The sequence below is a fragment of the Theropithecus gelada genome, chromosome 1, assembly GCF_003255815.1.
Source record: "Theropithecus gelada isolate Dixy chromosome 1, Tgel_1.0, whole genome shotgun sequence".
NCBI lineage: Eukaryota > Metazoa > Chordata > Mammalia > Primates > Cercopithecidae > Theropithecus > Theropithecus gelada.
The window spans coordinates 130,732,256-130,746,484 of NC_037668.1; positions in this window are offsets into that span (position 1 = coordinate 130,732,256).

Below are 14,229 nucleotides of genomic sequence, written 5' to 3' on the forward strand. Positions count from 1 at the left end.
TATTAAACAATAGCTATACTGTATTGGTATCACAATAGCTATACTGAATTGCCTGTTCTTACAATATTACTGCTGTTAGGAACAAAACACCACACACTGAGATAACTGATTTAGCAGGGAAAAATGTTAATCCTCCTAATGTCCTGTGAAGAATGTAGAATTTATAATAATCTAGGCACCTTGCTGTTAACATTACATTCAAAATGCCTTTTCCACAGGCAGTTTGACAGAACAGAAGAGAAAGTCAACATTTTATGTTATAAATAGCGATAATTTTATAGTGGCAAAACTTCATATCTACCAGACATTGGATTCATAAAGTTTTCCATTCTGTAGAAGGGAGATAAAATGCCTATATTATACATATTTTTAAAAAATAAAGAGGGTAAATCTAGAAGCATTCTGGGGAAACAGCATTGTTTAAATCTCTCCAAATTCTCAAATGAAAATGGACAGAACAACTAGAAAAAAAAAAAACAAAAAAAACATGAAACGCATTTACAACAAAACTAAGTAACAATGTTGTAAGGCAGATACACCTGACAGCAATAACTGAAGTATACCCTGTGAATGGCCCTGTATGGTAGATGCACTTGAGTGTATATTTGGAATTAAGAGCTAAGGAATCTGATACTAGCCAACTTGGAGATTCATTCCTTAACTAGGAGGAATATCTAAACCCCTGTCCCTTCTGGTGGGATGTGGGCCATACGGGCTATCTAGGTTCTTTGTTTGGGGGGTAGATGAAGGTTGCCAGGAGTAGGTCGTTAGGGCAAGGGTGCTAAGTGAACATACGAAATAAACTGAATGTATTTTGAAAGCAATTGCTGTTCTCCTACCCAGTCCACTACCACTGGGTTGTAAGTTTCTCCTGTCCATCCTGCCACTCGTGGACCATCTCTGTATGTAATGTTCCGGCTAACAAAATCCTATGTCTTGTTTGCTGACTCCAGACCTCTTCTTTAGCCTCTTGAACCTGGTACCATCCCTGTTGAGGTTAATAGGGGTCAAGCACAACAAATGTATCCACACACAAAAAAAAACCAGATAAGCAGATGGATGTAAACCTCCAACAGTCACATAAGTTACATGATACCAGTACAATGTGGGAGGAAGAAAGAGGCAATATGGCAACATGTGTTGGATCTGAAAAAAGAAAGTTTTCAAAGTAGCCAAAGGGGGTTCACTAGAAAGCACAGAAGGCTAATTTGAAAATGGAAGTTAAAATTGAGAGCAGTTCCCACTTTAATATGGACAAGGTAAGAGGACTGCAACAAGAAGGATGAGAAATTCATGTTCTCAAGGAAATAGCTTGATTGCCATGTAAATATATAATACAGGCATGAAGCAATGGTCTCTATCATTAATTTAATTACCTCTCCATGAGAATAGATCAAATAATTTCCATTATCCTATTTGGGTTGATTGAATTATAAAGGTAAAGTACAGACAAAGAACATTATGTTAGACAGTCACTTAAAAGTACTAGTCTGTCAAGATGGGTTCTAATTTAATTCTAGACTAAAAACCAATAAGAAAATCCTTAAATGGTATCTTCAAGTTAACACTTCCAAAATATTGCCAAACGTGTCATCAAAATAAGTTGTATGAATAAATCATGCTATATTGTTAGAACATAATTTAGCTATATAACAGCAGAGTTAAGAAATGTCAATTCTATAACCTTCCAAGATAGAGCAACAATTTGGTGATCAATTTGCTATTTTTCTGTTTATATTTGGCCTAAATGGATCAGCCAAGCATCAGAATGTATTAAGCAGCATGCCAAAAAAAAAAAAAAACAAAAACAAACAAACAAAAAAAAACAGACTTACACACACACTTGGAAATCACAGAACTGTTTTGATAATTTTTATGGAAAATTATAACAACAAAAAAATAGAGTCATACTAGCACATAATGTGCCCTTATTTCTTATTTCTTCTCACATACTAACCTACACCATTTTCTGGATTGATGCGAGTACTGAAGAGGTCATGATCTGGAGACAACAAAACATTTGTCGTATCTTCCACACTTTTCTAAAAAATGTAATACAAATTTTGGCCGGGCACGGTGGCTCACACCTGTAATCCCAGCATTTTGAGAGGTTGAGGCAGGTGGATGACTTGAAGTCAGAATTTGGAGACTAGCCTGACCAACATGGGGAAACCCCTTCTCTACCTAAAATACAAAAATTAGCTGGGCATGGTGGTGCATGCCTGTAGTCCCAACTACTCGGAAGGCTGAGGCAGGAGGATTGCTTGAGCCAGGAAGTCGGAGGTTGTAGTAAGCCGGCAGCATGCCACTGAACTCCAGCCTGGACAACAGGAGAAAACCCTGCCAAAAAAAAAAAAAAAAAAAGTTTTGAAAATTTTGATTTAATTTTGGCCAAGAGTAGACATTATTATATTACCTCCTGAAATGCTTTTCCTCAAGTCATACGCATTAAAGCATCTATAATCTTTATAATCTATAAAGAACTTTGCTGAATAAATAAAAGTCTGAAGTAGATGTTCCTATTGATAAGAAATTGGAACATATTCAATAAAATGGCTAATGCAATGGTCAATCAGGAATATGTATTAAATGTAAACCAGATAGAGATATTAAAAAGGAAATACTGCAAATACAGTGGTAAACAAAGAAATCTTTACCTTTTTGAGCTTACATTTAGCTGGATGAGATAAAGAAAATAAAAATATATAAGTTAGCCAGAGGAGATTACCCTGAAAGGTGACATTTGACTGGAGTTCTGAGTAAAGTAGTGTGACAAAAATAGTCGGTGGAAGAGAATTTAAGGCAAAAGAAACATAAGAACAAATTACCAAAGTCAGGTTCATGACTGACATTTTCTAGGTTTTGGAAAGAGACCAGTGTGGCTGCAGCATGATAAGCAAAGGAAAACTGATTGGTAGCAGAAGCCAAATAATATAGGGCCTGGTAAACTTTGGTAAATAATTTGGATTATACTCTTCAAAGCCATTAAACAGGGAGCATTGAACATTTCAGCAGGAAATAATACAACTTGGTTTATATTTTTAAAGTCTCTTTGTTTTGTAAAAAAATAATTTCAAGAGAAGGGCCAAGTTTAGAAACAAAAGGACAGATTAAAAAACTACTGCAGGGGTGTCCTATCTTTTGGATTCCCTGGGCCACATTAGAAGAGCAAGAATTGTGTTTGGCCACACATAACATTCGCTAACACGAACAATGGATGATGAGCTAAAAAATTGCAAAAAAAAAAAAAAACATAATGTTTTAAAAAACTTTACATATTTGTGTTGGGCCGCATTTGAAGCCATCCTGGGCTGCATGCAGCCCACGGGCCATAGGTTCAACAAGCTTGAACTACTGAAATGGTCTGGATGAGAGGATATGATGGCTTAAACTAGGCTGATAAGACAGAGGTAATAAAAGGTGGTTGGATTCTGGGTTTATTTTGAAAGTACAGTCTAAAACATTTGCTGTTTAAGTGGCAGGATAGTGTGAGAAAAAAACTGAAGATAATTCTAAAGACTTTTGCCCTGAGTAACTCTGTAAATGGAAATATAATTTATTGAGTTGAAAAACATTAGGGTAAGATCATGGTTAGGGGGAAGAAAGAAACAATTCAGCTTAGGACAGATATTCCTTGAGGTGTCTATTTGACATTCAAGTAGCATATATAAAGGGATTATTTCAGTTTTTAACACTGAGGTTCAGAAATAAATGATTGTTGAAGATATATTTTGAGGAGTCATCAGTATATATTGGTGCTCAAAACCATGAGACAAGATTATGCCATCCAAGTATTTAGAGAAGTGGAAATTATGGAAGGAACTGGGTGGCACACAAGAATATACAGGTCCAGAGGAAGAATGGCCAGGAAAAGAGACTGAACAACTTTGTAAGAATGAAGGATACTGGAAATGTGTACTGCCCAGAAAGTATATCAAGAAAAAAAAATGATCTATGGTTTCAAGTATAGTTAGGAAACCAGCAAGATAATGATTAAAAACTAACCATTGGATTTTGAAGCCTGGAGGTTTCCAGGGGAGGTGATCAGATTTGTTTTCGTGGAGTACTAGGAATGAAAGCTGAATTGGCATAGGTTTGGAAAACAGTGGGAGATGAGGAATAGAGTGGTATAAAAGTTCTCTTTCAGAAGGTATCTGAAAGGTGTAAGCCATGACAAAGGATACTTTTTGAATAAGCAAGATCATATAACATGATTTATGCTAATGTGAAAGATCCCACAGGAAGGGGAAAAATTGTGTGTCTAGAGTGAAAGCAATTGCACAGGCAAAGCCCTTTATTAGGTGACAGTAGATGGCTTGTTATAGCTATTTTGTTACATCTCTAAAAGGTCATTTATCTACTCAGACAAATAACCTCATTCTTCTCCTTTTTCTTTATGTCATTTAAGTGCCTTTACTGCTCCTTTCCATTTCCTTGATCTTTAAATATTATAAGACTTCAGAATTGTGTCTCTGGATGTTTCTAATTCACATCCTTAATGAATTTATGTATTCTCATAAACCAAACAACAGATTTATATCTTTAAGTAGCTATACATTTACACTTGTATATTTAATATGCATCTATAAAGTTAATGTCTTAATACTAACTTATGATCTGTCCATAAGCCTGTTATTTCACAAACTTTCCCACCTCAGAGCAGGACGAGTCCATCCTTCCAGAATCTCCTACCTAAAGAGTTTACACTTTTCTTTTGTTCACACTTAGATTCTGCTTCTTCATACATTTTATTGATTTTAACATTAAAACACTTTCAGAATGTATGGGCAATTGTACTGAAGTTAATACTCAATATTTGCAATCCTTATGTTTATAAAGTCACTGTGAAACTGAATCACCAAGAACACTGAACCATTGTTCCTCAAAGGAGGAGAGGGTTAGGTTCCTGCAAATTTCTAGTCATAAGATTTTCATCATCTGATCAATACATAATTTTGTTTTATGTGTGTTTCTGTTCAAAGAAAACTCATCTAATGTATAATATAGATCATTCACCCTGAACTCACAGCCAGCAGTATTACAAGCCATGTTTTCTGTGAGGCACATCTCAGTCTACTTGTGCTTAGAAACACCAGACAGCACATCAGCACTATTGCTGGGACCATTTTTAATAGTGAAATCACTACCAAAAAAAGCATAACAAAGTAAAAATCATGGCACAAAATAGATTGTGAAAAGACATTTGTGTGCAGTGCCTTATTTGACTTTGTCTGGGAAAGTCTGTTTGTCAGATGACCCAAGATTTTTTGCTGCTCTGCACCTGCCGTGAATGACCAAGAACACACTTTATTGATTTTGGAGTTACAAATAAATTTTAGGGAGTTGGCTATGTTTTTAAACACAGAATCTGCAAATAATGAGGATCAATTGTACTAATATTTTCTATATTTTTTTTCTACTTTGTTTTTCCTTGTAGCAATCACTACTAGGCATACTATATGGTTTCCTTTTTTTTTTCTTTTTGTTTATTATTTGTCTCAACATGAGAACATAGAGTTTTAAAAGTTCGCATATGCTGAATCCTCATCCTCTAGAGTAGGAACTGGCACATGAGAAGAACTTAATAAATGTTTATAAAATAAAAAGAATTTGAGACATATAGCTATAAATAGATGGTTATAAAAATGAGTCAATGATATAAAAATTTGTTGAAAATCACCTTTTAAGAGTTTATTTGTTTATATGGTTTAAAATTCAAGAAGTACAAAGTAATATACCACACAAAAAATCCCTGTGCTATGAATGAAATGCCAATTTTATCATATTTTACAATTTCACATAGAAGTTAGTCTAAACAAAGCAAATTAATAAAATATTCCAGAAAGGAAGCAATTCAATGAAATCATAGGCATTTGAACATAATAAAGTTCTTTGTGAAAAAAATGACCCCAACAAAAGATGAAAATACTGAAAAGATTACTAAGAGCGTCTTTGCAGTACTCAGGAGAGGAGTGAAAAAGTAAAATAGAATAATTACATAAAATAAAAGCAGTGCTATTCTGGTGGTAGCTTGTATTGTCTAGGGAGAACTAATGGTTAGATTTTTAGTAATTATGTGAGCTGGTTTTTAAACACAGTCATTATTGCAAATTAAACTATGTATCTGCAATTGAATGAACTATGTTAAAATTACATTAAAACAGATTTTATTGTTTCTTTCTGGTGAGAAGATGATTTGTATACTGTACAATGAAGCTCATTAAGGCAAAAAGACTCAATCAGATAATCCAGCTATTACCTCTTTACTCTTCTTCCTTTACCTGCCTCACATCAGAGTTTCCTACCAGGAAAAAGCATGCTATATAAAAAAGAGTATATTATTTATTAAATTCTCAAGAAGGGAAGTGCTAACTCAGCAGGTCTTGGTTGCTCAAACTTTGCACATTCCAAAGAAATGTTTGCCTTCAGTGTTGTCCCTTGGACAATCTCCAGGACAAATATCAGAATTTTTGATATATTTTGCCTGATATGACTGTTTTTGCATGTCTGAAGTCTTGAACTGCTGAGTTACATTTCTTCAAACCAAGGAACCCATTTAACAGCTCATAGTGTCTAATAATGAGCAAAAAGACATTACATTAAATGGACATATCGTGATTCATATCAGCCTCACAGTAACATGTTTTGTGTAAAATGGGGGAAGATAAAAGAATGAAGGACTGGCTTACACACGTTCATGAGTGTGAGGGGCACCGGGGGGAGTTTCTCTCTAGACAGATCCCTCTGCTTTTGCTGGGGAGGTAACTGGCTAAGAAAGTGTAATAGCCAAATGTATGTGTCAGCTTGGCTAGGCCATAGCACCCACATCTTAATCTGTTCAGGTCCCTATAACAAAATACCGTAGACTAGGTAGCTTACACACAACACAGATGTTTTTCTCACAGTTCTGGGGGGTTGGAAAGTCGAAGATCAAGGCACCAGCAGATTCAGTGTCTGGTGGAGGATCATTTCCTGATTCATAGAGAATGCCTTTTCGCTGTGTCATCATATAGCAGAAAGAGCAAATGAGCTCCCCTGAGCTTATTTTATAAAGGCACTAATCCCACTGTTGAGGCCTCTATCTTCATAACCTAATCACCTCCCCAAAGACCCTACCTTCTAATATCATCACCTTGGAGGTTAAGGTTTTGACATATAAATTTAGGGGAAACACAAGTATTCTGACCATAGTAGCAGATATTTTGTCAAACATTATTCTATATATTTTTGTGAAAATTTTTTTTGGATGAGATTGACATTCAAATCGGTAGACAGTAAGTAAAGTAGATTGAGCTCCATAATGTGGGTGGGCCTCATCCAATTCATTGAATGCTTTATTTTAAAAAAAAGACTGACCTTCCCCTAGGAAGAGGGGATTCGCCAGCAGATGACCTTCAATTCAAGCTCAAACTGAATCTCTTCCCTGGGCCTCCATCCTGCTGCCCTCCCTGACAGATTTTGAACTTGCCAGTGTTCACAATCACATGAACCAATTTTGTACTTATAAATCTCTCTTTTCATAAAAAAAAGGTATATATGTGTGTGCATGCACATATAAATATCTACACATGTATATGTATACCCGTGTGTGTGTGTGTGTGTGTGTGTGTGTGTGTCCTATTGGTTCTGTTTCTTTGGAGTAATCTGAATAGTACACAGGGGATAAGAGATAATACAGGTATAAATACACAGTTCTTCTCTACATCATCTTATTTTTTTTTTTTCCAATATGATGCCATAGGTCTAGGACCAGGGTTACAGCTGTGGGTGTCAGAAGTAGGGATAATTTCTAAATAAGTAACATATCATTTTAATTCTTTATACCAGAATTACAAAGAGCCTGGTTGTATGGAATATGCCTTCATCTGTTTGGCAAAATTTAGGTTGACAGTGAATAGTGAATGCAGCTGTATTGCCTAGTGGTTGAGATAGACCACTAGTTTTATGTCTGTATAACACAACTCTACATGAATGGGAATATATTGTAGAACAAACTTTGGGTAGACTGGTATTGCTGCCAGCATTCTGAACCAGCTTAGTGACTTACCATAACATCTTTTCCAAATTTGGGAAATGTGGAGTCAAAATCAATGACAAGTTGTGAAAAAGAGAGATAATAGCTGAGGGTAAAGGAATAAATATATCAGTTATAAAACAAGGGAGACTGATGCATCAAGAGAGAGTCAGAATAAAAGAATGATGTTATCTTTTAATACAATTATACCATATAACCCAAAGGATGAAGTCTTATGTTTACTAAGAACAATCCTGCTTTTGGAACCTGACAAAGTCAAACAGAAGCCTATAAACCTGATTTACCTTTAACTCTGAGATACTTTTGTCACATAATATGATGATGAGTTGGGCCAATTATTAATAACTGAGTGTAATTCTAGAAATGTCCTAGTATCTTTTCTCTCTTACTTTTCAGGTCGTATCTACAAAAAAGACATCATTTGGGAAGAAATTTCCAGGAACTACTCTCTACTGGTCTGTTGAATCATGAAGTGCACAGCTCTCATCAGACTGATTACTGTGTAACTATAAACCTCAATGTCCAAATGCTTAGAAACGTCCCTGTTTATAATCAACGAAATATAGCAGTGGCATTCCCAACATGTCACAGTGTGCTATGCACACATATACATCACTCTTGTTTTTAGTCTTAAACAGAATAGAAAAAAAGACAATGAATTTCTCATGGGAATCAAGCAATAGGTATCACATAGTGAATTCAAATTTTCCTGGAGAATATCCCTAGCCTGAGAGGTAAAAGTCTGTGTAGAGTAGTATAGCATACTCAGACTATATTAAATGTAGGTGTGACTTATTTAACTCTATTATGTGGAACCCAACATTTTTGGATACAAAATATATATTTTAACTGCATTCAGGCCACTAGCACATAATGGCAACAGTACTCACGGTGAATTAAACATTATCCCACAAGACAGAAAAGGGTTTCAGGGAAAATAAATACTGGTCTAGGTATTGTGGCACAAGCTCATTTTGCTTTTAATGAGAAATGACATTCAGAGGGAATAAAAATATTTATTAACTGGAAATAGCAGATTAGACTAAATTATCTTCTAGAAGGAAGGCAAGGCACAAAGATGGGAATTGGCCTGGAAAGATGATGGGACTTCAGTGAAGTGGATCAGGCTGATTCAACCAATACTGATGGATAATGCTAGGTTATACCTTTGAGAAAGAGCTTGTACCCTAAGCCCCTAAGCAGGGCTTCTTGACTACTGTAATACCAAGAAATCCACGGGCAATGGCTCTTCATCTTAGCTGCGGAGAGTCAAAGGTCGTATTTTTTAGGAATCATGCATCTCCAAATTCATGGAAGTTCTATGAAGACACTTGTTATTCACATTAATGCACTATGATTGTCATTGCCTGGAGAATAGGTCAAAATAAGACATATTCTATAACTATAATATAGTTAACAGGAATAGCAACTGTTCTGAACAGTTCTCTCATAAGTGGGAGATGGGCCCTGCTATATAGCAGTGCACAATGGAAACCAGTTTCAGCACAAGCCTTTGAACGAAGACTGGGAGGGTGGCTTTATCCCCAACTGACTTGAAATCTAGAAATAACCAAATCATGGTCAATTGTAATAACTACTACTCAAAAAATGTATGGTATTTGGACAAAGGTCAATTCTGTGGGAAAGCATAGGAAAAAATGTATATGATCCTTACTGATTTGTTCTATAATAAAATTAAATTGTACTATGATCATACTACAATATGGTATACTACTGGCATTGTTGATAAGATTCAACTGTCTATGTAAATAAGATATGTTACTACTGATACTATTGATCAAATGGTATTGAGGAACGTGTTCCCTTGCAACTCCACTGGAAGGGGACACCTGGAAGCATGAGCCTGGTTTCTCCTGGACTTTATTCACACAATGCTCTGTTTTCTTTCACTAATTTTAATCTGTAACAATAAACTATAATAAATTGCAAGTTTGAGTATGACAGCTTTTTTGACCCCTGTGAGTTCTAGCAAACTATTGAGCCTCAGCGTTATCTTAGGGATCCCAGACACAGATCCCTTTCCTGCCTTTTAACCTCTGCAAGTGGGTTTCTCAAATGATGGTTTAACAATGTTTCCCAGGTGTGGTCCTACTCTCTAGACATCTGCAACTAAAAGGTAGTCCTTGAGAACTATTAAAACTACCTATATAGAAGTCTTTATCCTCTAGTTTTGAAGTGATATATCTATCTCTATCTCGATGTCTATCTCTATCTCTGTGTCTATCTCTATCTCTATATCTATCTCTATCTGAACTCTATCTATCTCTGTCCCTAACCTGTTATCTCTATCTCTATCCCTAGCTCTAGCTCTACCTCTATCTCTAGCTCTAACTCTAAGCCCTCTAATTCCTCTATCTCTATCTCTATCTCTATCTCTATCTCTATCTCTATCTCCATCTCTATCTCTATCTCATCTCTATCTCTATCTCTATCTATCTCTGTCTCTATCATATCTCTCTCAATACATCCATCTACCCTCTTATAAAGGGAAAAAAATGAATGTATACAGATAGATATATTAAGTAGATATAGATACATAATTATAGACAAAGATCCATTACAGTTTCTCCCTGTTTGGCCCAGATTTTGCTTTATTTTTTCTTTTAAGTGATGGCTAATTTCTGTTTTCTGAATTTAGGCGTTGTTTCATTGAAAACTAATTTTTTCCTATTTTCTATCTCATCTCTATTTTTTATCCTTTTTGTTATGTTCATTGTACTTCACAGGATAGATGCTTTTATTTCTTGATTTTTTACTAGATATTCCTAACTTTTTCTGACATAAAAGAGTATAAAATGCTTTAGATTGAATGCTTTTCAAGGAACAATACTAGACACCCATCAGTCTTTAGTAAATTTCTGCTATTACTACTTTTTCATTTATTTTATTCAGCTACACACACATATATAACTTTATGTGAAAGAATTCTCAATTCTTTTGAAAAGATAATGAATAATTTACATAAAAAGAACATGCAAATAATTATTTGCATGATTTCATAAAAGACATCTTAGAGCAGTTGTAATACTAGTCCACTCTCATTCTGCTATGAAGAAATATCCGAGACTGGGTAATTCATAAAGAAGAGGTTTATTTGGAGGTCAAGGTGGGCGGATCATAAGGTCAAGAGATTGAGACCATCCTGGCTAACATGGTGAAACCTTGTCTCTACTAAAAATACAAAAATTAGCAAGGAATGATGGTGGGTGCCTGTAATACCAGCTATTCGGGAGCCTGAGGCAGGAGAATCACTTGAACCTAGGAGGTGGAAGTTTCAGTGAACCGAGATCGCACCACTGTACTTCAGCCTGGGCAACAGAGCGAGACTCCATCTCAAAAAGAAAAAAAAGAGGTTTAATTGACCCACAGTTCCACATGGCTGGGGAGGCCTTAGGAAACTTACAATCATAATGGAAGTCACCATTTCACAGGGTGGCAGGAGAGAGACTGAAGGCTGAGTGAAGTGGGAAACTCCTTCTAAAATCATCAGGTCTTATGAGAACATACTATCATGAGAACTGTATAGGGGAAACCTCCTCCATGATTAAATTATCTCCACCTGATCCCTCCTTAGACATGGGATTATTACAATTAAAGGTGAGGTGTGGGTGGAGACACAGAGCCAAACCATATCAGTTACTAAAAAGTGCATCATGAAACAGTGTTCTACAATAAATTATTAAATTGATAAGCATAATCATAATATATATTATACAGTATTGCAAGCTTTAAAACATGTTTGTCATATTTCATATGATTTTAGGATAATGATAAATTAGTGACACTATGTGACAAATGCTATTTGTATTAGTCCATTCTCACACTGCTATAAGGAACTACGTGAGACTGGGTAATTTATGAAGAAAAGTGGTTTAATTAACTCACAGTTCCACATGGCTGGAAGCCCTCAGGAAACTTATAATCATGGCAGAAGGTGAAAGGAAAGTGTGCGTGTCATCACATGTCACAGCAAGAGGAAGACAGAGAGAAGGGTAAAGTGCCAAATACTTATCAAACATCCAGATATCTGAGAATTCACTCACTATCATGAGAACAGGGGGAACGGGGAAGTCCACCTCCATGATTCAATCACCTTCCACCAAGCTCCTCTTTCAACACATGGGGATTGCAATTTGAGATGAGATTTGAGTGACAACAAATAATTAAACCATATAACTCTACCTCTGGTTCCCCCCATATCACATATCCTTTTCACATTTTGAGACAAATCATGCTTTCCCAATAGTCCCCCAAAGTCTTAACTCATTCTAGCATTAACTCAAAAGTCCATGTTCAATATCTCATTATAGACAAGGCCAGTCCCTTCTGCCTATAAGCCTGTAAATTAAAAATAAGTTAGTTATTTCCAAGACACAATGGAGGAAGAAGCATGAGGGAAATGCTTTTATTCCAACAGGGATAAATTGGCAAAAACTAAGGGGCTCCAGGACAAATATAAGTCCAAAATCCAGAAGGGCAGTCATTAAATCTTAAAGCTCCAAAATAATATCTTTTGACTCCAAGTCTCATATCCAGGGAATGCTGATGCAAAGGGTGGGCCCCCAAGGCCTTGGGCAGCTCCTCCCCTGTGGCTCTTCAGGGTACAGCTCCTGGGCTACTTTCATGGGCTGGTTGAATGCCTGTGGCTTTTCCAGATGCATGGTACAATCTGTTGGTGGATCTACCATGCTGGTGTCTGGAGGATGGTGGCCCTCTTCTCATAGCTCCACTAGGCAGTGTCCCAGTGGGAACTCTGCATAGAAGCCCCAACCCCATATTTCTCCCTTGCACTGCCCCAGTAGAAGTTCTCCATGAGGGCTCTACCCCTGCAGCAGACTTTTGCCTAGGCATCCAGGTGTTTTTCCATACATCCTCTGAAATTTAGGCAGAGGCTCCCAAATTCTTGCCTTCTGCACATCAACAGGCTCAACACCATGTAGAAGCCACTAAGACTTGGGGCTTGCACCCTCTGAAGCAATGGCCCAAGATACACCTCAACCCCTTTTATCCATGGCTAGAGTTGGAGGTGCTGGGACACAGGGGGCCATGTCCCAAGGCCACATGGAACATTTTTCCCCTCTAGGCCTCTGGGCTTGTGATGAGAGGGGCTGCTGTGAAGATCTCTGAAATGCCCTGGAGACATTTTCACCATTGTCTTGGCTATTAACATCTGCTCCTCTTTACTTATGCAAATTTATGCAGCAGGCTTGAATTCCTCCCCAGCTAATGGGATATTATTTTCTACCCCATGGTCAGGCTGCAAATTTTCCAAAATTGTATGTTCTCTCTTTTAAACATAAGTTTTGATTTCAGACCATCTTTTTCTTCACTTATATGAGCATACACTTTTAGAAAAAGCCAGATTACATCTTCAATGCTTTGCTTCTTAGAAATTTCTTCTGACAAATACTCTAAATCATCTCTCTCAAGTTCAAAGTTTCATAGATCTCTAGAGCAGGGGCAAAATGCTGTCAGTCTCTTTGCTAAAGGATAGCAAAAATAATCATTACTCCAGCTCCCAGTAAGTTCCTCATCTCCATTTGAGACCACCTCAGCCTGGACTTTATTGTTCATATCACTATCAGTACTTTGGTCACAAGCATTCAACATCAACTGAGCTTTTTCTCTCCACCAATCAATCTGAATAAAATACGTGCTAACTTGACCTATCCTGACCTAAATTTTAGTCAGCATTTTCTCCTTTCCCAAGTCTCCTGAAATTTAAAACACCTTTTAGCATGCAGAACCACCCTTTCTTAACGCTCTCCCAAGAAATGGCCAACCTCAGAGAAATGAAACATTCTCTGATTTATTGTCTGATCATATGATCTGCTTATACACTCCACATACCCAGTTCTTTTGAGCTTTGTTTACTCTTCCTACAATATGAAAGGTCATTTCTGCCTTACTTTTGGGACACTTACAGATCTTAAGCTTGAAGCATTCTCTTTTGTGAAGTAGTTCTAGTTTCCCTATTCAAACAGGGTTCTCCTGTAACCCTCCTTTTTTGGAAATAGTCTTTTAGAACAAATTCTACCTTTACTTATGTCTGAGTTTATTATTTGACTTCTGTTAGCAGCACCGAAACTCACAACTGGAAAAATCTTTTGCTTCTGAAAAGAATCTGAGTGGCATATCTTAGCATCCACCATATCTACTCAATTATATTATTT